The 25933-nt window shown below is 47.9% G+C and overlaps 1 protein-coding gene across 10 annotated transcripts in view; it reads right to left on the bottom strand.

The window, feature by feature from the left end:
- Nucleotides 1-25933, bottom strand: part of DDR2 (discoidin domain receptor tyrosine kinase 2) — a 154662-nt gene that overhangs the window by 70257 nt on the left and 58472 nt on the right. Inside the window, exon 1 of one of the 10 annotated variants that reach the window (XM_053209792.1) lies at nucleotides 14447-14788. The exons of 8 other annotated variants lie outside the window; for them this stretch is intronic. The gene's annotated coding sequence lies outside the window, so the exon portion shown is untranslated. Of the gene's footprint in view, nucleotides 1-10083; nucleotides 10434-14446; nucleotides 14789-25933 lie in introns of those variants that run through there. One more of the 10 variants, XM_053209793.1, reaches the window with a different exon arrangement.

Below are 25933 nucleotides of genomic sequence, written 5' to 3'. Positions count from 1 at the left end.
GGTAGCTGTCCATCTCAGGACCACCCACATCAGGATCTGGACAGGCTGTGGGTCAAAGCCATCAGGAAAACCAGCAAGTAAATGGAGGGCAGATGGGAGTGCGGCAGCCACAACTAGAAATAAGCAAGAATTAAAAAAAAACAAAAACAAGAATCTAGAAGGTCAAATGTCTTACAAATTATCTGGGTAATTGAGCAAATTGAGGCTTCCTAAAGCCTCTTTCTGAAACGTAGTCTGGGCCACACCATGGTGGCAAAGCAAGTCGCACTTGCTGCCTGACACCATCCCATCCTGCGACGGTTCACACACTGAGGGCTCACTCCTGGTCAGCCCCAAGTCTCCTGTGGCTCTAGGTCATACACACCTGAGGACGACCACACTCCCCTTCTCCAACTGCCTTGAATATCAGACTGTTTCCCTAGTAACAGGCTCTACTCTAGTGTCCAAATAGGATGGTAGGTGAGGGTGGGGTGTGGAAATGATTTGGGGGCTGCTGAGTGAGAAAGGGTGGGAGCAAGTTCAACTCTCTCCCTCCACACTGGTGGCACAACAGCCTTTCAGGGCTCCAGAGCACGAGCCCTACACCGTGTCTCTTTTTTTACTACAGAAATGAAAACACATGATAGGTAGGTAGGTAGGTAGGTAGATAGATAGATAGATAGATAGATAGATAGATAGATAGATGATTGATAGGTAGATAGATATATAGATGGATGATAGATAGATAATAGATGATAGATGATAGACATCAAAATTTAGATGACACATATTTAGATATAAACTGAAACACTTTTAGAAATGTAGCTATAATAGTTCACTGAATTTATTTGGGGGAAAAAGTACCATCATTTCCTGTGATGATATGGAAAGTACGCAGAGCAAGCATCCGTTGGGACCTCTTGCTCTAACTAGTTGGACGCTTCGAGTGCCTCTGACGAGACCATCGCTCACAGAGAGTAGAGCTCTCTTTGTCTCCCAAGTCTGAATATGAGCACAAACCATCTTTTTCTCTGACGCAGAACTAGAGGTACACCCCACTTTAAGAAATGCCTGTAGTTGCCAAACTCACACATTGTGAAATGTCCATCCGCATTACAGAAGAATTCTTTGCACCACCCCAAAGTGCCAGGTACCTTTGAATAACAAGTTTCCGTGTGGCACGATTAAAATAACATTCAGCACACAGGAATGTTCCATCTACTTAACTGGACTCATAAATCACTGAGGAGGGGTCCACATCACAAACTAGTTCTTCACTTTGTACAATGATCCAGTGCCCGGGTCCTTCGAGTAGCGAATCTTTCTGGGACATTCAACCTATGATTCGATATACTTGAATCCAGGTCATAATCAAGTGTTCAGGGATACGGCCTGAGCACAGAGCAAGAAGGGTCATTCTTCCCAGACAGTCCGTCCTCCCAGATCCCAAAGCTGGAGACAATCTGAGGTGACCGCCCCTCTGGCGAAAAATAAAAAGTCACAGATTTCCGGCAGACATCTTCACACTGAGTCCGTGACAGGGTCCAACAAGGAAGTGCCTGCCTTCCTGGAAAGTTATCTGCAGACTCCAGCCTTGGCCTCTCTACCTAAAGACAGGACTTCCCTTCCGGAAAGGGTGGGCGTCTGACAAGGCAGAGACAGGAATGGGAAGTGAGATAAAAGCACTCGGTCGAGTGGGAGCAGACACACGAGGCGTGGTGTGGGCCCAGTGTGCTCGGTTCTTGCACCTGCGTGTGTTGAAGACCAGGGCCTGGCAGGGAGACGAAAACCCACTTGCTTTAGGGCCGTCCATTTTCACTCGGGGGCCCCTCAGGGCCCTGGATCCTCCCTGCTGACTCATTTTCATTTCAGATTCAACAAATGGAAAGAGCAATCTTCGCACTGTTTAATACTCAGCAAACAAAGATGCAGAAATGAGCTTGGTTTTGGCAAGAGATGGGCCCCCAAACACACGCGCGTGCGCACACACACACACACACACACCCACCCTGGCCAACCTGGCATTATCTGGCTCCCCAAGACTTGCTAGAGTCGTTCTCACTCCCACCCTTTCCTCTGGGAGTCCCCACCTCGTGCTTCTCCAAATGCATCCCCGCAGTGCTAAGCCAAAGGCCCCCCAGTGGCCCGATCCGTGTTTACACACGGGACATGCTCCAGACGACCCGAGGTAACCCTCACGGCTCGCAGGCCACGCTCCTGCCTTTGTTAGAAGAGCGCTGTGCTCCCTTCCAGCTCACTCCTTGGGTCGTAAAACAGAGACAACTTGAGTCTGTCGTAGGGTAGAGGTGGAGGGGGAAAGGCCAGGTGGCCATCTCATCCTTTCTCCCCACCTCCCCCTACCCCCCTCCCCCTCACACCTGGGGAGAGGAGAGCTGCCAGGGACGGAGTGGGGCACAGGACACTGACGTGTGCCATCACTTGATTTCACTTTCTATATCATTAGCACGAGGGATGTCAGATCGAATGCCTTCACGCCATCAGCAGGAGGAAGGAGAGTAAATACAGAGTGAAGGCAGGGCATTTTCCAAACACAGAAAGACCCATGAGAGGCTCTAAAACCCCGTACCCCTGGGCCTGCTGAGTCCTTGGGCAGCTGGCCCAGCCTCTGAGCTCCAGCAATCCCTGGCTCTTCATTTAGATAGATCACGGGTACCCTCGGCTTCCATGGTCCTGCACTTGAACATCTTTCCCACCCAGCCTCCAATTCTTTCCCCAGCCCACCCTCTGTCCCAGGCTCCTCACGGCCTCAGCTCACATGCCGGGGAGCAGAGGGCAGCCTGTACACGTTCCTGGGCACAGGAAAGTCGGCAGGAGGGACTCGGATCACAGGGGGTTGGAAGTTATGAAAGAAAGGCACTAGTCCTCAAAATTACACATGCACAACAGTAGAAGCTTAGGGGACCGGAGAGCTCACCCATCTCAAACTCTCTGGTTAAAGGTGAGGAAAGTAAGGTAGCCTGAACAGCCGAGCAACCTCGTCACAGGCAAACGCTGGTCGGAGGCTGTGCCCGGGGCCCTGGCCCTCCACACTGGCTCTGTTCTGTCACACAGCCTCTCCTGGCCCTACGTCCTGTTTTTCCTTCCTAAAACTCTGAGCACACACACCTTCCTCAGGCCCGGTCTGTCCCGGATAACTGGTCTCCTTAAACCAGAGTGAAGTTACTGGGAAAATCTCTGCGGTGGCTTTGCCACCGTCTCCCAGTGAGGGCTGGTAGCTTATCTCCCATCTCTTGAACGGGCTCGGGCGAGTGTCTTGCCTCCAACAAAGTGAATGCAGGAAAAATGATAGTTATGGAGCTTCAGAGCTTGGTCCACAAAGGGGATACGCCACCACTTGGCTCCCTCTCTCTTAGAGCCCTTGCCCTGGGAAGCCCAGGCCACACAGAGAAGCCACAACCTTCTGGTATCCAGGCTGCCCGTCCTAGCTGAGGTCCCAGCAGACAGCAGGGTCAGCTCGCAGAGTGAGCGAGGAGGGCTGGCAGGTGACTCAAGCCCCAGCTACTGTCTGCTGCAAACACAGGAGAGACCCGGAGCCAGAACAGCCCAGCTGAGCCTCGTCCCCTCGGGGGCACGAGCGATAATAACGATACCGTGGCGGTCCGTCTGAGCTGTGAGGTGACTACGCAGTAAGAAGTGACTAGAACAACCTCCCTGAGTAAGGCCTCGCCTCCCACAAACGTTAAGTACTGGTTTGGGAACGTGGCCTGGTTTTTACTTGTTACCCATCTTTCCATTGCCTCCCATGCCTACAGTGAAGAGTTGGGCCACATAGTAAAGGGGTCACATGGGGAATAACGGTAAACAAGAGATACATCCCTCTCCTTAATCCCAGAAGTCAAGTTCAAGAGGTTAAAACCCTCGAGGGCTCAACGGTGAATCTGGGAGCAGCACCTGAGTCAGTGGGTCACCCCTTCCTGTGGCCCCTGGGCCCCTGAGAACCCCAGCTCTGCCTCCAACCTCCCTGGTGGCTCCTTCTGAGTCACCTTGTCAAGGCCACTCTTGCTGAGTCTACATCCTGTCTCCTCCTCCACCGGCTGTGTGGACCTGGCCCCACACCTGAGCCCTGGCGCCCGTTTCCTCAGCTGCAAGATGAGGGTAAGCATGTCACCCAAAGAGGGACGTGTGGATGGAATGAGTTATCGCCAAGAAGTGCGTAGAACAGGGCCCGGCTCCAAAATGTTCATGGTTATCTGTATTTCTGTCTTACTCTTGCTGTGCCTATGCATCGTCTCCTCAATAAATCTGCAAGTTAGAGGCAAAAAGCATACCTCCCTCATCCACACCTTTATTTGGGGATCAAGCAGCACCTGTGCAGCAGGTGCTCAGAGGACGCTGTAGGTTGACTGACGGGCCATCTCAATGGTAATAAAATAAAATAGGCAAGAACAACAACATGAAGTCCTTGCTTTTTTTTTTTTATCAAATTTTTCTAAATGTTTATTTATTATTGAGAGACAGAGAGACAGAGCATGAGTTGGGGAGGGGCAGAGAGAGAGAGGGAGACACAGAATCAGAAGCAGACTCCAGGCTCTGAACTGCCAGCACAGAGACTGACATGGGGCTTGAACTCACAAACTGTGAGATGGTGACCTGAGCCAAAGTCGACGCTCAACCGACTGAGCCACCCAGGCACCCCTATTCTATTCTATTTTAAAGTACGCTCTACACCCAGCAAGGGGCTTGAACTCACAAGCCCAAGATCAAGAATCATGTGCTCTACTGATGGAGCCAGCCAGGCACCCCAGGTCAGACCCTTTTAACAGACAGATACTAAGTAATCTCTGGGCTGAAGGGCACTTTTCTAGATTAGGGAAGTGTGAGATGTGGGTAGAGGTGGAAAATGATGTCGTTGTTATAACTCAACAAGATGGTGCCTATAAAGGGCTTACAGCAGGGTGCCTGGGAGACAGTCGGCGCTTATTAGCATTTCGGTATTATTTAGTGGTGGTTTTATGAATGGGATGGTGCATAAGAAGAACACAAGGTCAACAGTCAAGGTGACAAGTGGGCATCTGGTGTGAGCCCGGCACAGGCTGGGTCACCTGGAGACGTTACAACAGAAAGCATCGGTCTTGGTTCCTGGCGGGAGATGCACAGGACTGGCACATACAGACATTTGGAAAAACAAACAAGACAGCGGCTGAGCAAGTTCCCATCTTGCTCTGACTCCGGGGCTGGCAGGGCAAAGTGGAACGTTGGGTGTCACACAACTGCGGGTCCAGGGACATACAGACACCAAGGCTCACGGGCCCCGCCGCCTTGGACAAACACGGCCCAAGAGTTTCTGCCCAAATCGCAGAGCTCGAAAGCCTCATTCGGCAGCTGGGTTTGAACCAAGTGTCTGAGATTCCTTTCCGGGTCCCTACCCCTTCCTTCAAGCAAGTCACTTCCTCAGTACCTGCAGCTTCCGCCATCCCGGCCAAAACAGTAATGGCCTCCATCAAGAGAAATCAGCTTCTCACACTTTCCATTTCACACTTCCTTCACATTGCTGACTGGACCTTCCCTTCTTGTTACTTTCACTGGCAGCCTCTGAAGCAAGTGGTGCAGAAAATACAAGTTTATTTAAGGGTATGAGACATCTGCAGAGTCCATCTGCCTTCAGGAAGTTCCCCATTGAGTCACCAGAGCCTGGCGCTCACCCCTGATGTCTGAAGAGTACCCTCCCCAGTCCGCCAGGCCCACTCACTGCCCCCAACTTCCCTTCCCAGCCCAGCTCAAAGATACCACATCACCAGGGCCAAGTGTGGAACCAAGGACCTGCCCCATCCTGGCCTTGGAGATGCTTCAATCTCAGTCTCAGAACACTCTGATTTAGAGCAACTGACCCCACCCCTCCGGCAGAAGGCTCACACCCACCAGCTTCTTCCAACAGGAGCTCATGGCTTTGAGTTGCCCCCCCTTCACCAAGTAGATCCCTACTTTCTTTGAAACTGGTTCTGAGCTTCCGACCCACCCCATCCCACTTTGGGCTCAGATGACTGGTTTCGGGACATAAGTAGATATGCATATAACATTTGTTAGCTGTAATATTTCTATATTTCTATCTGTGAATATATATCTATCTATATTTCTCTCTGGCTAGGCTGTGAGCTCCTGGAGGGATGGACCTTGTCAAGGTCTTCTCCAAATTCCCAGTGCAGAGCAGAGTCTGGAGATACGTAGTGAAGGTGCTGGGGTGGTTGAATGGGTGACCTGAGGGGTCTGCAGTGTCCAGGAATGTCCAGGAGTCCCAGTTCACCTGCTACCAGCTGAGAAGACGGAGCACCAGGCTTCTTCTCTTTGGCACTTCTTCTGAGTCTAAAGGAGTCTCCTCCTTCGACTCCATTGCATTGATACTCCTTACCTTAGCAGATGACAGGAAGGAGCTTCTACACTCCCTACCTGTGCTTGCATATGGTGTGAAAATCTTATCTCCTCAATAAGACTATGAGCTCCTGAAGGGCAGGAATGTTTTGCACCTCAGGGCTTATGACAGTATGATAAGCATTTATGGAACACATATGAGATGCCGGAGAGTATGCTAAGTTTTACCTGAATCTTCTCACGTGGTCCTCAGAACACCTCTCTGAGGCTATCACTATTATATCCTCGTTGTACAAACAAAAAGACTGAGAAGAGACAATTTGCCCAAGATCACACAGGTAGCAAGTGTGATGGCAATCCATCGATGGTCACTTATAGGACGGTTACGATGGTTCCAAAGCTGTGCCATGCCACACCTTCCACAGCCACCCCTACTATCAGGCTAATGGGACACTCTCATCTGGCACAAAAGGTATGGTCGACTCCATTCTTGCAAGATTTCGGTCATACCGCCAGCATGACTCTGACTTTGGGAGGGAATTCCCACCTGACTCCAACATGGCACCTGCTGTCTCCCACTGACTGACCTGAGCCTCTCAGGCGCCTGACCCCGGAGCTGGGTTTGGCGTCACAGCATCAGGACAGCTCAGTGTTCACACCTGCCTGTTCTGCTCACACCCAAACTCACACACACGGTCGATTCGGGGCAGTAGAAAGTTCTCGTCAGCGGTAGCTGTTTCTATGGCTCTTGAAGCTCAGACAATTTGAAAGGCCTACTTCGTTAAGAAATGGAACATAAACTTACAGATACAAAGTTAGGCTCAGGGCCTCAAAGGATCTTCAACAAGTAAGGAGGGCAGAGGCAGAAGCTTCACCACCTGACCGCAAATCTGCCTCGGGATCTGAGTTCTAGTCCCTGCTCTGCTTCTCACCACCGTCACCTGAGTGGCAATCCCTTTCCCTGATCGGGCTCAGCCTCCCCCTTGTTCAAGTGAGGGGCTGGGAAGGGTAAGAATGGAGTGTGGCTCCAAGGCCCCCCTCAGCCCTGACGCGCTGACTTCCATCAGGCCCGGGGCCAAACACGTCCCCAGGCTCACCACAACCGAACAGAACCGCCTGCTGATCCAGGGGGGATTCTGCTCCTCCCTCCAGCCCAGGCACATACTGTATTACAGTAATGAGAGCTTTGGTGGCTTTAAATATCACGAAACAAAAACAACGGGCAGCCTGCGTCCATCATCATTCCAGGTCCAGACCACAGAGGAGAGCGCCGCCAGACCAAGGCCAGAGTAGAGATGGCGACAGAAGCCCACGTTGTCCCTTTCAGGAATCCATTGGCTCGTATCTGGAATGAAAATCACCGACGCCAGGGGCCGTGAAGAGGCAGTCAGAGAGCAAGCCCGCGAGGTCACTCTGGGACAGAGAGGCCCTAGCCATAGCGAGATTGGAGACCTGGGTCCTGGATCCCCCAGAGACGAGTTGGTGCCAAGCCTGAGGCCGCAGGAACCACCGCCTCTCACCTCTGGGAGAGGCAGAGAAGTCCAGCCAAAGGTCTCCACAGAAATGAGGCGAGCCTCCCCCTGGGTCCTGGGAGGCGCCCGCAGAGCAGGACGCAAGCATTCACCAGCCGAGAAGGAGCGGGTGCACAGCGTGGGGAGGCCTGGAGCCCAACGCTCCGTCCCTCGGGACCCCGCCAAAGCCACAGGGCCAATCTACAGGGGATCCAGGTCGAGAGGCAAGAGCCATGCTGTTCAGCTCACCATAGAAGGGTCCCCAGGAAACTCATATTCTGTAAAACGACCTGCGTCTGTGCAGAGGCCTTATCACGCAGTATGTGGTGTTGGTCAGACCCGATCAGGACAAAGGGCGGGTACACCGAGCGGTCCTCCACCAGCCAGTGGACAGGGCCACATGCGCCCTCATCCCGCAAACCTGGCCCCTCCGCCCCCTGCCTCTCTCTGGCTGTCTGGCCCCCCGCCACTCCAAGGCAGTCCCTAGTGATGAGGGAAAGTGGCCGGCGTTTATGTCGGGACAGACAGGGGTTGGGGGCAGACGGCTGCTCTTTCTGCACCATGCCAGTCCAGGCCCTGCCCCCCTCGCACACGGTGCCCCCCCCCCAGAAAAGGAAGTTGAGAGGCGATTTGCCAAAAATGTGTGTTTGACAGTAAACACCCATGGGCTGCTCTTTCCCGAGCTTTAGGTTCTTTGCAGGATAAGTCTCTTCAACAGTCATGGCAGTCAGATATTTTAAAAGGGTCTCCAAAGCCAAATGAAAGACTGAACTTCTGTGGCCAGGATCCCGGCCAGAAGTTACTGCAGGAATGTGCATCACCTATCTCGTGGGGATCCCTGCGTGCTTGCAGAGGATAGGACTAGGCCACAGGAAGTTAGAGAGTCTTCAGAAAAGGCTGGGGTTGGATGGGGGGGTGGGGTGGGGAGGAAGCTACTGCAAAATCCATTGAAGACGAAAACCAGGACCTGGGATGTCTGGTTCCTACCAAATGGACTGGCCTGCACTTGAATTTAGGCTCCATGAAGGCAGAGACCTTTCCCTGTTGACCGTTGCTGAATGCCCAACACCAAACACAGCACCCGCCATGGAGCAGGTGCTCAGGACATATCTGTTGACTGATGTACAGTAGGTGTTCACTAAACCTTCGTTCCCTTTCCATCACTCCCAGTGTCTTCCAGGAGCTTAAGTGGACTGTGGGTTGGCGGCCCTTTTGCCACCTGTGGCTGGTACTGAATGGACAAGACTGTTCTAGAGCACCTGTTTCTCATTTTCCATCTGGCCTCCCTCCCGCCTCACGCTCACCACCTTCCACTGAGAACAACGACACAATAGCAAGCTCTCCATCGTCTTCCCTTCTCTGAACTCCTCACTGATGTTGATTATCTTCTGCCTTGATCTGCAAGTTAATTTTTTTCATATGATTCAGTCTTGTCTCTATTTTTATCCCATTTATATAGGGTCAACTATATTTATTTCATTATAAACTCACGGAGATCAGGGACTGACATATATGGCCTTTGTAGGCACCCTGGCACCCAGCACAAAGCTTTAGATGTTTCCAAACAAACTCCACAGTCTCCCAAGCCTTGACTTCCCTGGTTATACTGTATTCCCCATCACTCATTCCACTCCTTTTCCCTTAGATGCATTCCCCAATTTTTATTTATTTATTTTATTTATTTATTTTGAGAGAGAGAGAGAGAGAGAGAGAGAGAGAGAATAAGCAGGGGAGGGCCAGAGAGAACAAGCAGGGGAGGGCCAGAGAGAGGGGGGGAGGGAGAGAGGGAGAGGGAGAGGGAGAGGGAGAGGGAGAGGGAGAGAGAGAGAGAGAGAGAGGGAGAGAGAGAGAATCCCAAGCAGGCTCCTCAGTGACGGCACAGAGCCCGATGAGGGGCTCAAACTCAGGAACCATGAGATCATGACCTAAGCCAAAACCAAGAGTTGGACGCTTCACCGATGGAGCCACCCAGGTGCCCTGCATTCCCAACTTTTAAAAGGAAAAAAGGCTCTAAACATTCCCTAACCTACCTTTGACAACTTTATCAAATACCAGACAATGCGCTAGGTGGGACAGAGGAAAAGCTGTATACAGGCATACCTTACAGATACTGAGAGTTCCGTTCCAGACCACCACAAAAAAGCTAATATCGTAATCAATGAATCAAATGAATTTGTTGGTTTCCCAGTGCATATAAAAGCTATATTTACACTATACTGTAGTCTAGTAAGTGTACAACAGCATTGTGTCTTTAAAAAGCACATACCTTGGGGCACCTGCGTGGCTCAGTCAGTTAAGCGTCCAACTCTTGGTTTCAGCTCAGGTCAGGATCTCACGGTTTCGTGAATTCAAGCTCCACGTTGGGCTCTGTGCTGACAGTACAGTGCCTACTTGGGATTCTCTCTCTCCCTCTCTCTCTGGCCCTCCCCCACTCGAGCTGTCTCTGTCTCTCTCAAAATAAACTCAGGGGCAGCTGGGTGGCTCAGTTGGTTAGGCGTCCGACTTCAGCTCAGGTCATGATGTCTTGGTTTACGAGTTTGAGCCCCACGTTGGGCTCTGTGCTCACAGCTCAGAGCCTGGAACCTGCTTCAGATTCTGTGTCTCCCTCTCTCTCTGAATGCCACCCCCCCCCCCCCGCTCACTCTCTGTCTCTGTCTCAAAAATAAATAAACATTAAAAAAAGGTTTTAAATGAATAAATTTAAAAACATTTTTAAAAAGTACATACCTCAATTAAAACTAATTTATTCCTAAAAAATGCTAACCATCACCTGAGCTCTCAGTGAGTCACAACCACTGATCACAGACCAACATGACAAATATAACGATGGAAAAGTCTGGAATAATGCGAGAACTACCAAAATGTGGCACAGAGACACAAAGTGAGCAAAACCTATTGGAAGAATGGTGCCAACACTTGTCCCACGCGGGGGTGCCACAGACCTTCAATCTGTAAAAAACGCACCTGCGAAGTATAATAAAGCAAAGCACAACAAAACAAGGTATGCCTGGGTGGACACACACGCACACACGCACACACAATGTAAATCAGAGATGCCACAGTTTAAGTCTGTTCTCTACAAAAGCCAATAGAGTTAGCCAGCTGAGTGGTTCAGTGGAAATGGCGCCTGGCCCGCTGCTCAACTAATGGTGTAACCTTGGACGAGCCCCATACTCTCCCTGAGATTCTGTCTCTTAATCTGAAAAACAAAGGACATGCCAAGGACACGTCCTCTCTCACGTTCCGTGCCTTGTGGACAAGGAGCAGGACCAAAGTTCATGCGATTACAATCTGTAGTAGAGAAGAAAGGAGCTGCAGCTCTGAGAGGAGGATGAGAGTCATGAGGTTGAAATAGTTAGGAGACAAAACCTAAACTGTGTGCAGAAGCAGCTACTTCTGAAACTGAGTTAGAGTCGACATACGGTGGCTGTCAGTTTCGGGTGTGCAACCTAATGACTCAACCCTTCTGCACCCTACTCAGTGCTCACCACGACAAGTGTCATCTCCACCTGCCAGCAGACAACATCATTACCCTATTGACTCTATTGCCTGTGCTGTACTTATCATCCCTGTGACTTATTTATTTTATAACTAGAAGTTTGCGGCTCCTCATCTTCTTCACCTATTACGCCTGTCCCCCCACCCACCTCCCCTCCGGCAACCACCAGTCTGTTCCATGTTTGAGAGTCTGGCTCTTCCCTGGGTGTTGTATGGAAACCAATCTGACAGTAAATTTCATATTAAAAAAAAGAGTCTGGCTTTTTTGTTCGTCTCTTTTTCTCCTTGTTCATTTGTTTTGTTTCTTAAATTCCACCCATGAGTGAATTCATGTAGTTATTTATATTTCTCTGACTTACTTCACTTAGCACAATTCTCTCCAGTGCCATCCTTATTGTTGCAAATGGCAAGATTTCATTCTTTTATGGCTGAGAATATCCCATTACATATATATGCCACGTTTTCTTTATCCATTCATCTATCAATGGTCACGGGATGCTTCCATATCTTGGCTATGTTTACAATAGCCAATTTATTTACAATAAAGCTGCAATAAACACAGGGGAGCATATATCTTTTTGAATTCATGTTTTTGTCTTCTCCGAGTAAATATCCAGGAGTAGAATTACTGGGTTATATGGTATTACTATTTTTAATTTTTTGAGGAACCTCCTTACTGTTTTCCACAGTGGCTGTGCACCAATCTGCATTCCCACCAACAGTGCACAAGGGTTCCTTTTTTCCCACATCCTCACCAACACTTGTTGTTTCTTGTCTTTTTGATTCTAGCCATTCTGAAGGGTATAAGGTGATAGCTCACTGTGGTTTTGATTTGCATTTCCCTGATGATTAACAATATTGATCTTTTCATGTGTCTGTTGGCCATCTGGATGTCTTCTTTGGAAAAATGCCTATTCAGCCACTCTGCCCATTTTTTTAATCGTATTATTTGTTTTTGTTGTTGTTGTTTTTTTGGGTTTTTTTTCTTGGTGTGGAGTTGTATAAGTTCTTTACGTATTTTGGATACTAACCCCTCATTGGATATATCATTTGCAAATATATTCTCCCATTCAGCAGCTTGCCTTTTTGTTTTATTGATGGTTTCCTTTGCTATGCAAAAGCTTTTTATTTTGGTGTAGTCCCAATAGTTTATTTTTGCTTCTGTTTCCCTTGCCTGAGGAGACATATCTAAAAAAAAAAATGCTTCTGTGGCTAGAAGCAGCTACTTTTAAGCCCACATCAACAAACTCCATACCCAGAGACTTCAGGACCGACAGACATTCAGTGAATATTCTATACGCAAAGTCACACTTGTGAATCCAGTTGGGTAGCCAACTTCTATGCAGAACAAGAGCGAATATAAGACTTTATATTGTTTTTGGTGTTTTTGAAATCATCGGTTCCATGGGCCGTTAATACAATCTGGTTTTATAGCTGGTGGAGAGAGAAAAGGACCTAACAGAGTATCTCTCTTTGTTCCTGCTGATGGGAGAGGTGAACATTTTTCAAAGGAAAATGGAAGAAATAATGCAACAAGGAAGCAGGGAAGAGTGCCAGTATTTACAAAGAAGCAAAAGTGAGGAATGTGATTCCGTACTTTGTGCACAATAATGTCTGTGGTGAGGATGCTGGGAAGAAAATAAGAAAAGAGGAGAAAGAGAAGAACTCCAGATTGTACAGCTGGAACCATAAGAAGAATGAGACTTTCCTCAGGGAGGGTGTATTGGACCCTGTGATAAGGGCATAGAATCCCCAGAGTCCACAGGTTCAAGTGGGAAGAGGTAAGTTGTTTCTCTATAAAGAAAACAAGAAGATTCGCTGGAGGACCTTGGAATGTTTTACCAGACCAAAAAAATCAATCAATAAATCAATCAATAAATCAATAAGAAAGATTCCACTAGGAGTTGTTGGTCTTCAAAAATGTGATGCACTTTCCGAACATACAACAGAGCTTCAGAGTCATAACTAAGGAAATTGCAGAGAGGCAGATCTCAACCCAAAATAAGGGGGGAATGTCCTAAAAATTAGAGTCATCCAAAATGTGGGTGTGTTTCTTTGTGGATATATGAGGTCCCCATTCCTGGAAGCGTTCAAGGGGAGGCTGACTAATCATCTTATTTAGAAGACCAGGGAAGAGTCCTTCTCTGTGCAAGAGACTTGGCTAGCTAACTTCTAAAATCCCTTCCAATATTAATAATCCATGTGTCTGTTTGTCACAGCCAAACACAGGGTAAGCTGACACCAGTCCAATACAGAGGACAGGGAGGCATATATGAGCTGAAAGATTCTTTTTTGTGCCGATGCAGATTTGAAGCTTCACACAATGATGACTTATGGCCCAAAAGCCATATGTTTGTAGACATAGGGACACTCACATGCTCACACCATGTACACGAGCAGACACAACTGCTCATTAGGCACATGCCATCTGGCCCAGATTCTGTGGCAAAGGTGACTTATCGGGACTTTGCTCTACTACAGCTAAATTACTTAAAGTAACTTTGAGCTTCAGTTAGAAGTGAGATCTGGAGAGTAGTATTGATCACTTTTCCAAGAAAATGTGGTCAACGTATTTAATGCCACCTAATAGTTGTTAAGAATGATTAGATCTACTGCGGTCAGTCATAAAATCCCAGTTAGTCAAGGGTTTGAATCTATAAACAGACACTGGTAAATTACCTCTGTTTTTCAGTTCCTCCTCTCGTGTCCTGATCTCCCCAGACCCTAAATTATTTATCAGCGTCTTAAATACCACTGAAATATAAGCCAGCACCGTTCAGTATTTCTCTTATTTCGTTTCACTACCACAACACACGTGGAAGACAGAATATGGGAAAGACAGCACTGGTTTGGACCACACAGCATAGGGTTTCCTTTTCTGTCTCAGCAGCTCTAAGCAGTTCGGGGGCCTGGACTCTGCCGTGTCCCCATAGTGCCCTGCAGGTGATTAATGACTGAGCCACACCTCATACCTGCAGCTCCCCAGAACCATCTCCTCTAACGGCTTGTCATGGCCTCAAATCCCAAAATTAGAGTCCCAGGGCTTCCAAATTTTTGCTTTGAATGCACATTTTAACAAACATACATATTTAATGTCCATTTAATGGAAGAATGACCCAACCCCAGCATACCAATCCTCTTATGTAAACACTTCCTCTGTGTAGAAGTCTGCATGTACACCAGGGTCCCAAGGCTGAAACACGTGATAAAAATTCTGAAAGTTCAACACCAGGCAGGTAATTTGGAGTCCCTGGGTCTCAGGCTGCCCAGGGACAAAACACTCTCCTGGGTACGAATCTCCAATATGGCGCTCAAAAGAGTTGCAGGAGATCTTGGGCTTAGCTCCCAGAAAAGGAACACGACAGACAAAAGTATCTAGGTCATGGCCGCGGGCTCCATGAGAGCCTAAGAGGCATAGCATTCATGAGGCCCCAAGCCGGAGGGTCCCAAGCCTGATCCAGGGCTGATAAGAAGGAGCACATTCACTCATACTGGCAGGGGGAAGCCAGGGCAATGCTGCTGAACATCGGGTGAGCTAAGGCTGAAAACGGGAGCACGAATCATCAGGTTAGAGTCCTACAATTCTGGAAACAAAAAATGTGCTGAGAGAGTCTCAGGGAAAAGTCAGGGTCACTGCGAATGTGCTGGACGCCCACCTCTGTGTGGCCCGTGGCAGTTTAAAGAAGCTCTCTCATGAGTAACAACATTGATTCAAAAACGCGTACGCTTACAGTCAGGGCGCGCGTGGGCTCTCACCTCCCCAACTAATTTAGCCACGTGTCTCTCGAGACAAGAGGGTAGATGAGAATAGAAGTTAATTAGGAAGAAGAGATCTTTCTGAGCATTATGTGAACGGTTTGTTTGCAAATCCAAAGATCCTGGCATTTATGCCTCAGAATGTTCCCAGGGAGCCTCGGCTTTTATTCTTATTTCCGGGGTGTCATAAGCTAAAACCGGGTTTTCACTTGGATAAAGTTGATGGCATTTGTAGAAATAAGGAGTGTGAAAAAAAATAAAACAGAAAGAAAAAAAGGAGTGCGTCTTACAGAAAGGAAATGAAAACAAACTTAAACTGAATACATTGAGAGAGCCCACATTTTGCTTTTAGTTTTGCATGCTTTGAACGAACCAAACAAGAAACAGAGGATGGCACAAGAGTGTCCAGCCGCCTGCAGGGCGGCTCGTGGGGACCAGATCACAGGACCACATCAGGCCGCAAACCATCGCTAACAGTGTTCCATGCCCTTCAAAACCAAAGCTTCTAAAAGGGAGCAGTCCCCAAATAGGGCAACTACCACAGTCAGGTTTTCAGAAAAATCTGGATGTGCAGTGCAGGACAGAGCAAATGAGTGATATTGGGAAAGTAGAAGGGTCCAGAACAAATGCAGAATGGGAACAACAGTATAAAAGGAGGAGGAGGAGGAACGAGCACAGATCTTACGAAGGCAACCGTTGTTAAATCATTAACGGCCCAGCTAGGCCAGCACTTAGAATTCTAATGCCAGCAAGACACGTTTCAATTCAATTCAGCACTCACTTTCTGAGGCAGGCTTGAGAAATCCACATGCCTAAAGGCAGTTCCCCAAATCTCCTTGCTCCCTCGCCCTGTCCACAGGCATCACGGTGCAGTGACATAAGTTAACAGTCCAGGCCTGCCCTCTACGGCAGGTCCGGGGTAAATAAGGACCTGAAGAGCCCCCAGGGGCCATCCTCACAGCACAGAAAACCCCAAAGGGATTACAGATTGAAAACTCCTCACCCTGTTCACCAAACAGAGCAATTTCAGGCCTAGGTAAGCCTACTATCTCGCCTCCTTTTCCTCTGAAAACCCCCAGGACAGCCTTTAAAAATAAAGCACATTCAGGGGGACTGGGTGGCTGCGTCGTTAAGCTTCTGGCTCCAGCTCAGGTCATGATCTCACAGTTTGTGAGTTTGAGCCCCGCATATGGTGAGCTCGAGCCCCGTTCCTCTCTCTCTCTCTCTCTCTCTCTCTCTCTCTCTGTCCCTCTCTCAAAAAAAAGAAAAAAAGAAAAGAAAAGAAAGAAAAAGAAAGAGAAAAGAAATGAAGCACATTCTTAAGAGACCTTGAATTGTACGAGAAACCCTCTAAAGCTAGCAAAGGGACAAGTAGGGAGGAAACTCTAAACGACTCCTCAGAGTTTCCTTACGGCTCAAAAGGGAGCTGAGTGGGTCAGGGCGCCTGTGACGTTCCCAGGCATCAGCTTCAGCAGGTGGGAATGTTCCTGACCTCGACCTTCTCCCAGCCCTGAAGGAGCCGTGCCCACACAGCAGGAGGCAGGAGAGAGGCAGCCCTAATCATGGGGCTGGATCTCAACCCCGCTCAAGAGGTAACATCCCTCCCTATTTCCTGAAAAATAATCTCCATGGCACATCCAGAGTGTAAATAAAGGACAAGAAAGGGTGAATGAAACATATTCTCTGGGGCGCCTGGGTGGCTCAGTCAGTTAAGTGTTTGACTCTTAATCTTGGCTCAGATGAGTTCAAGCCCCATGTCAGGCTCTGTGCTAAGAGGGCAGAGCCTGCTTGGGATTCTCTCTCTCCCCCTCTCTGATCCTTCCCTGATCTCACTCTCTCAAAATACATAAATAACCTTAAAAAACCAAACCATATTCTCTGTACCAGACAGGCCTAAAGGGGCAGCAGGATTAGGCATCTTGCATGAGTCTCAGACTGTGGCTCTCCTGATGCTTTGAACAAGCACGCCCACAAGCATGCCCACAGCAAGGGGCTGATGCCCTCTGGTAAGCAGAGTGTCTACCTGGACAGCTTCTGAGACACGGATCCCTGGCCTGCTGTGCGTGAACACGGCGCCCCACAGAGCTTGCAAATTTATCTGCTCTCCCTGTCTCTCAACTATCCCACCCACCTTCCCAGTTTCCCCCCCACGGTCAGCTGCCCCAGTGTTCAGTGTCGCTCAGCACAGCGTTCTAAGACAGTTCGCGTGTGCAAGGACGAGAAGATAACATCGCAAATACGAGGCACCAAGAAATTAGTAGGTTCTATTCCAGAAGATACATCGCAAATATGAGGCACCAAGAAATTAGCAGGTTCTATATTCTCTATCACCGTCAGAGAGGGTTTACTTAATTGGCAGCTGTCTCTGTTATCAGTGAGTATAGATTCCTGGGGTTAGTAATGGATGACCCTGGTCCGATCAATGCTACAACCGCCGAAACCCGAGCGGGCCGCACAGCTCAGCAGGGAGCTCCAGAATGGGTGTCTTTATTTTTTTTAATTTTTGTTTTAATGTCTTATTTATTTTTGACAGAGAGAGAGAGACAGAGCATGAGCTGGGGAGGGGCAGAGAGACAGGGAGACACAGAATCCGAAGCAGGCTCCAGGCTCTGAGCTGTCAGCCCAGAGCCCAACGCGGGGCTCGAACCCACGGACCGCGAGATCACGACCAGAGCCGAAGTCGGACGCTCAGCCGACTGAGCCACCCAGGCGCCCCAGAATGGGTGTCTTTAAATCTCAACACTGACCGTCACACTAGCTGTGTGATTTTAAGCGCGTTACATAGCACTCACGCCTCAGTGTCCCCATCTAAAAGATGGGTGCCAACAGCAGTCCTGCCCAAAAGGATCATCACGAGGAATAAATGAGGTAACACTTAGAACAGGCCTTAGCCTCAAGTCTTAGCTATGATTATCACAACCGGGGGTGTGGAAACAACTGGAGTTTGTCTCATTTCGCAGTAAATATATTTGACTCCCCCTGGTACCCGGCTTGGGCTCATACATATTAAATAACCATGACACGACAACAAGTTGGCAGTGAAAACAAACATACCAGGAACAAACAGCCCCACCTCTTTTGTTCTAAAAAGAAGCAGTCCAGGTTCACGTGCAAAATTGTCGGATTCCACCTCCCCCTGGAATGCGTGTCTCCGAGTATGTCCTAATGCTCTAAATTATAGACTTCGGGGGGAAGGGGAATACTTCAGCTCCCAGCAAATGACTGCTTGAGATCCTGCACTTTCCACTTCTCCTTGCCAGGGGGTTCTTAGGACCTGGATTTTATGACCTACCCAGGAGGCTACTTTGGCTCTGGTTGTTTGAGCTGCTCTGTGGTCCTTGGTTCTTGGTTCTTGGTCCTTGGTTCTTCTTAAAAACTATGTTGAGGGGCTCCTGGGTGGCTCAGTCGGTTAAGCGTCCAACTCTGACTCAGGTAATGATCTCACGGGTCGTGAGTTCGAGCTCCAAGTCGGGCTCTGCGCTGACAGCTCGGAGGCTGGAGCCTCCTTCGGATTCTGTCTCCCTCTCTCTCTGCCCCTCCCCTGCTCACGCTCTGTGTCTCTCTCCTTCAAAAATAAATAAACATTAAAAGCAAAACGATCTTGAATTCCTTCTCTTGCAAGAGGCACACACTGTAACCAATAATCCTGTTCCGTGAATTCCATGAAGTCAATGAACAAATGAACGGAGAAAGTCACTCCTAGAGGGGTCCTTACTTCTCCAGTGCGCTCTCCCCCTAAGATGACAACCAGACTCCGGACGCATGTGTCTCCCCTCCCCCCAGGGGTGCCAGGAGGCTCTGCAAAAGCAGGAGCAGATGCCCAAGGAGCGGGCGCTGGTTCACTTGGAAACCTCAGCCGGGAAGTGGAGATTCTGGCCCGCTAAGTACAGGGACTCGAGATCCAGAGTTTGGGAAGGGAATTCTGGAACCTCAGACAAGTGGGGACTTTCCGTCAGAGGAGACTAGCGACGGGTAGAGGGCATGGCCGGGAAGAAGGCTGTGGGGCGCATGGCCCAGCTCTGATTTCAGCAGTAAGAGCAGGGCAAGCGGCAAGGGTGTGGGTGGGGAGCAGAGAGGAAAGGGGCCTCTCTTAATAAGGCAGTGGTTTGGGTCCCAACCAGGAGGGTGTCACTATCCGTTTTATTTGGGGCTAGGGATTGGTGAGGTCCTCGTCCAGCAGTCGCCCCCACCAAATGTGCATCCAATCGGTGTCGTTTGGCAAACCCTGCCTCAGCTTTGGCCGAGGATCAGTGATTAAAGCTGGAGGCTCAGGCTGAAACAGGCAGGGGCCTGGAGCTCTTGAAACACGACACCGACACCGAGAGAGGGAAACTGAAGGAAAAGAATCACAGCCAAACAAACCCGCCCTTGGCCAGAGCTGAGCCCAGGGTGGTGGGGGGGGGGGGGCCAGAGAGGGAAGGAGGGCCAGCCTATTCTCTCCCTCACCCCCTCCAGGATCACAATTTCCCCAGAGGAGGGACCCTTTTTGTTCAAGGACTACATTTATCCACCCCGCCTACAATTTAAAGATCTTCTTGGGGTGCCTGGGTGGCTCAGTCGGTTAAAGCACCCGACTTCGGTTCAGGTCATGATCTCACAGTTCGTGGGTTTGAGCCCCGCGTCAGGCTCTGTAGGGACAGCTCGGAGCCTGGGGCCTGCTTCTGATTCTGTGTCTCCCTCTCTCTCTCTGCCCCTTCCCTGCTCATGCTCTGTCTCTGTCTCAAAAATAAATAAAACATTAAAAAATTAAAAAATAAATAAATAAAATAAAGCTCTTTTATGAACCCTTGCTTAGTGAAGCTTATTTTGTGGTTACTGGATGAAAAAGGATGTTAAGAGTCTTCTGTAGGTCAGATCCCCACATTTGCAAGGAATTTGCTATCCAGGCTCTCCTATCCTTTAACCAGTACTGGAACATAATGGGTAGATGATGCCATGGATAATCCACAGTAATAGATACCCTAAGGTAAGATGCATTTAGCTCCAAAATTAGTCAGTTGGTTTACTGTCCAATATGGGAGGCAGTGCAGCCTTGATTAGAAAGAGGGAATGATAAAGGAAATTGAAGAAGACACAAAGAAATGGAAAGACATCCCATGTTGATGGACTGGAAGAACAAATATTGCTAAAATGTCTATTCTACCCAAAGCGATCTACACATTCAATGTAATCCCTATCAAAATACCAACAGCATTTTTCACAGAACCAGAACAAAAAATTCTAAAATTTGTATGGAACCACAAAAGACCCTGAGTAGCCAAAGCAATCTTGAAAAAGCAAAGCAAAGCTGGAGGTACCATAATCCTGACTTTAAATTATATTACAAAGCTCCAGTAATCAAAATAGTCTGGTACTGGCACAAAAATAGACACATCAATCAATAGAACAGAATAGAATCTCCAGAAATAAAACCACAATTAATCTTTGACAAAGCAGGAAGGACTATCCAGTGGGGGGAAAAAGACAGTTTTCTTCAACAAATGGCTTTGGGAAAACTGGTCAGCTACACTCAAAAGAATGAAACTGGACCACTTTCTCACATCATACACACACATAAATTCAAAATGGATTAAAGACCTAAATATGAGACAGGAAACCATTAAAATGCTTGAAGAGAGCACAGGCAATAAGGTCTCTGACATGGGCCCTAGTAACATTTTTCTAGATAGGTCCCCCAAGGCAAGGGGAAAAAGCCAAAAATAAACTATTGGGACAACATCAAAATAAAAAGCTTCTGCACAGCAAAGGAAACAATTAACAAAACCAAAAGGCAGCCTACAGAATGGGAGACGACATTTGCAAATGACGTATCCAATAAAGGATTACTATCTAAAATATAGAAAGAACTTCTACAACTCAACACCAAAAAACAAACAGCCCAATTAAAAAATGGGCAGAAGACATGAACAGACCTTTCTCCAAAGAAGACATCCAGATGCCCAACAGACACCTGAAAAAAAATACGCAACATCACTCATCGTCTGGGAAATGCAAATCAAAACTACAATGAAATATACCTCATACCAGTCAGAATGGCTAACATTAACAACACAGGAAATAATAGGTGCTGGAGAGGATGTAGAGAAAGGGAAAATCTTGTGCATTCTTTGTGGCAATGCAAACCGGTGCAGCCACTCTGGAAAACAGTGTGGAGTTTCCTCAAAAAGTTAAAAATAGAACTACCCTATGATCTAGTAGTCATGCCCTGTAGGGCATTTACACAAAAAATACAAAAACACTAATTCAGAGGGATATATGCACCCCTATGTCTACAGCAGCATTATTGACAGTAGCCAAAATATGGGAGCAGTCCATTCATCGGTAGATGGACGAATAAAGAAGATGCGGTATATACATACAATGGAATATTATTCAGCTATAAAAAGAATTAAAATTGCATTTGCAGCAACATGGATGGATCTAGAGAGTACAATGCTAACTAAAAGTCAGAGAAAGACAAATACCATATGATTTCACTCATATGTGGAATTTAAGAAACAAACAAAATGAGTGAAGGAAAAGAAGAGAGAGAGAGAGCGATAAGCCAAGAAACAGACTCTTAACTATGGAGAACAAACTGATGGTTACCAGAGAGGAAGGGGTGGGGGGGAGTAGGTGAAACAGGTGATGGGGATGAAGGAGTGCACTTGTCATGATAAGCACTGGGTGAGGCGTGGAACTGTTGAATCACTATATTGTACACCTGAAACTAATATAACATGCATGTGAACTACGCTGGAATTAATAAGATAAGTGAAATGAAATGAAATGAAATGAAATGAAATGAAATGAAATGAAATGAAATGAAATGAAAAAGGGAATGGGCTCAGAGCTCAATACTACCACAGATCTGCTGTGTGACCTAGGGCAAATCACTGAACCTATCTGGGCTTTACTTCCTCATCTGCAAAACGGGGATATAATGGTTTTGATCCCATATGACTATTAAAATTAAATAGGATTGTCTATTTAAAGCAGTTACAGCATCTGCCACCAGCAAGGGCTCAACAGACAGGAGCTCTAGGTATACCTGATGCTCACACATTTATAATTTTTCAAATCATCCTGTTGAAACTGTTTTTAAAAGTCAACTTGAGAGACTTGGCACAGTGCCCCATGCCCATTTCGAGTCCCTGCTCCAATCTCTTCTGATCCTCGTGCCAAGCAGGGATCAGTAACCTCCCATCTCACCGGGGTACAAACCATGGGCATAAGAAGGGTTACCAGATCTTTCTTCCCGTGTCTCCCACTCTGTCATCATGTTAAAAGCTTTCATTTCCATATGAAGGAGCCATGATAAATTGGAAAGAACATCCACCTAGCGTGCCCCAAACCTGACAAAACGAATAAGGTTTAACTCTGATTTCTTTTTCTAGAAATTTAAGTTTCAACTCTAGAAATAAGTCACAATAATGATATCGCTCTGCTGCCTGAGCAAAACATTTGGATCTCTACATTTGAACGCTTTCACAGATCCCAGGTTCTCTGAATGGACGTTTTAAGTAGGACTGAGTGAAATAAGGTAACATTAAAATTTGTGGGATAATATTTATGTGTTGGAGAAATTATGGAACACAAAACGACCAGGCATGAGAATTTAAACCCAGCAGACCTGGCTTTTTGTGAACCGATGAATATTGTTTTGAGCGTAAAACAGTTCCATTGGGTACCCATAAAAACGTTACTAGACTCTTGTCATATCAGAGGGATCTAAGTCAACATGCATTCATTCGTTTAATATTTTTTGTGCAATTTCTAAACGTCAGGAACTGTGGTAAGCACAGAGGCACAAACCACAGTTCCTTGCCACCTGAGTCTTTGAGTTTGGTGGGGAGCTCAGAAAGATCAACGGCCATCACAGAATGGCCTAAGACAGTGACGATGGGGAGACACCCCTGGGAGTGACACCTGACGAGGGTTAAAGGGCAGGAAAACCTTCCCAGAATCAACTACATCTAAGTTGAGACTTCTGGGATGTGCAAAGCCTAGAATGAGCAGGTGGGGAGAAGAAGGTTTGCTACGAGTAGGGGCACCCTCGTGGAGAAAGGCCCAGAGACCAGAGGGCTCAGAGGGAAGCTGAGGAATGTTGTCACTTTGGCGTGACCTGAGCATGGGACGTAAGGCACAAGCAGGAAGAAATGAGACCAGAGAGGACAGCAGAAGTCTTGTGGGGCATTTAATCTGAGCATAAAGGGGGCCCCTGTCAGAGGACAAAAAAATTTTAAAAAAGGTAAACTGTTTCCCAAAGAGACAACGACAGATGGAGAAAAAGTAGAAAGAGCATGGAGGTATCTAGGTATGGATCCAATGGATTGGCAATCTGGTTTGCGTATGAGGGGGAAGGAGAGAGAGACAAGCCAAGAATGAGGCCTAAGTTTCTGGCGTGGGAAACTGGGGAATCCCACCACAGGACCTTTGCATGTACTGTTCTCTCTGCATGCAATGCTCTTTCCCCGCATACCTGTTGGGCTCACTCTGCCACCTCATTCAGGTCCCTGCTCAAATGCTGCCTTATCAGAGAGACTTCTTCAACCACTCGATATAAAATGACACCTAATCAGTGCCCAAATCTTCACCCCAGCTCATGACTCCCTATCCTCCTACCCTCTATACTCGTTCATAGCACTCATCACCCTCTCACATTTTATAGATTTGCCTTCCTCTCCCCACGGGAATGGGGGTTCCATGAGAGCCGCAAGTTTTTCCATTTTGTTTCCTGTTTTATCCTCAGTATCTAACATAGTTCCTGGCATACAGTCACTCTCAATATATTTTGTCTGAAGATTAAATTCATAAAAATAGAAAACGCTAAAAGAGAAAACACAAGAGTGGTCCAGAAAAACACACGCTGACCTCTATTTCTAACATTTTCATTCAGAAGCTCCTCTGTTTTTCGGTTAATGAAAATGTAAGATGAACGGGGAGGTAGACAACAAATCATACATGGATAGCTCAGGGGATTATAACAAAACAAACACACTCCTCACCACTCAGGGAAAGAAAGAAAACGCCATCAGAGGTTTCCAATGTGACCCTCCCACCCACCACCCACCTTGCTCCTCCCCAGAGGTACCCTGGAAGCTGACTTCTAATCCCATAAATAGTTTTGCCTGGTTTTGAACCTTATATAAATGGAATAATTCCATTTGTATTCTTTAGTGCCTGGCCCTTTTCATTCAATATTACATTTATGAGCGTCGTGTCTGTTATGGGGAGACACACTTCATTGTTTTTTGGGGGCTGTATAGGATTCCACCCCACGAGTGGAATCACAACTTATTTTCTACTATTGATGAACATCTGGGTATTTCTTTTTTATTTCTTTTTATTTTTTTAACGTTTTTTTAAATTTATTTTTGAGAGAGAGAGAGACAGAAAGAGTACGAGCAGGGGCGTGGGGGGGGCGGGGCAGAGAGAGAGGGAGACAGAATCTGAATCAGGCTCCAGGTATCAAGCTGTTGGCACAGAGCCCGACGTGGGGCTCAAGCCCACAAACCACGAGACCATGACCTGGGACGAAGTTGCACACTCAACGGACGGAGCCACCCAGGCACCCCTGGGTAGTTCTAATTTGGAGCCATTATTACTGATGCTGCTATGATCATTCCAGGACACGCCTGCAGGTGAACCACATATGTGCTTTTGGGCTATGTTTCTAGGAGAGTAATTACTGAGTCACAGTAATATGCCCAATTTTAGTAAATACCGCCAAAAAACGTTTTCGCAACGATTGTAGCAATTTCGACCCTCGCCTGCAACATGTGTTACTTTCCATTGTTCCAAATCAGCAGTAGGGTGGTGGTGCAAGTCTGTTTAGTTTTGGCCATTGGGGTGGGTAGGCAGGGGTGTCTCACCTCCCGGGGACTGACTAGCACAGATAAGCATCTTTTCATCCATGCCACCTGGACACCTGCTCTGGTGAGTTCCTGCACAAGTCTCCCCTCCCCATTTCCGTCTTTCTCTTTCTGCCCCACGAGCTCTCTCTCTCTCTGTGTGTTCTCAGCGCAAGCCCTTGGGTGCTCATAAAAGCTGCAACTATGTTTTCTGACTCTGCTGTCTGCCTTTCACCTTCTAACAGTGACCTTGGATGAACATATATTCTTCACTTTGACGGGCCCCACTCGGTCCACCTTTTATCCCTTCTGGCTCGTGCTTTCTGTGATCCGGAAGAGCTGGTGAAGGGGCACGAGGAAGTAGGAAGACGGGGACCCAGGACTTTCCAAACGCGGAGACTGGTGTGAACCGAGGCAAGGTTGCGTTCCCAAGACGGGGCTGGACCGGCTGGAGGTAAAGTTTGTGCGGGTCAATGCAGGAGAAAAGGTTATCCCGCTAGAGGTGACCCGAGGACGTGAGGGACCTCCCCGTAGACCAAGGCACTTCCCCCTTGACCTGAAGACATGGGAGGTGCCCCCAAGGTCCCCAGCTCACCGTGTGGATGTGCCCACCACAAAACTGAATCACTCCCCGCCCCCATGATGCCTTCCTGCCTTGTCTACACTCCACCTGTGCTCTCCTCCAGCCGCACTGTATTTTATCCACGTTGGAGTCGAAACTGACAACTTTTTGAAAACAGTGGCAGTAGACCACGGGACGAGCTTGCCTAGCCTGATGAGAGCTGTTAAAAGTTCGAGAATTCCGCAAGCCCGTTTGACACCATGTCGGTAGTTGGAAATCGACCTCGGTGAGAATATGGAAATCAGCAAACCTGTCACCCTCTCCCACAGAGCCTGTTGTCAAACGGTTGGCCAGCACAGCATGAGACGCCGGGCTCCTTCATGTCTAATGACAGCACCGAGCCTAGTGCCTGCACTGATGTCATTGAATTAAGTTGCATTTTTCCTGCCCCCCCCACCCCCCCCCCC

This window comes from Acinonyx jubatus, chromosome E4 (assembly GCF_027475565.1).
Source record: "Acinonyx jubatus isolate Ajub_Pintada_27869175 chromosome E4, VMU_Ajub_asm_v1.0, whole genome shotgun sequence".
Classification (NCBI taxonomy): domain Eukaryota; kingdom Metazoa; phylum Chordata; class Mammalia; order Carnivora; family Felidae; genus Acinonyx; species Acinonyx jubatus.
The sequence above is the reverse complement of the archived record's forward strand: the minus strand, read 5'-3'. Positions and strand labels throughout refer to the sequence as shown.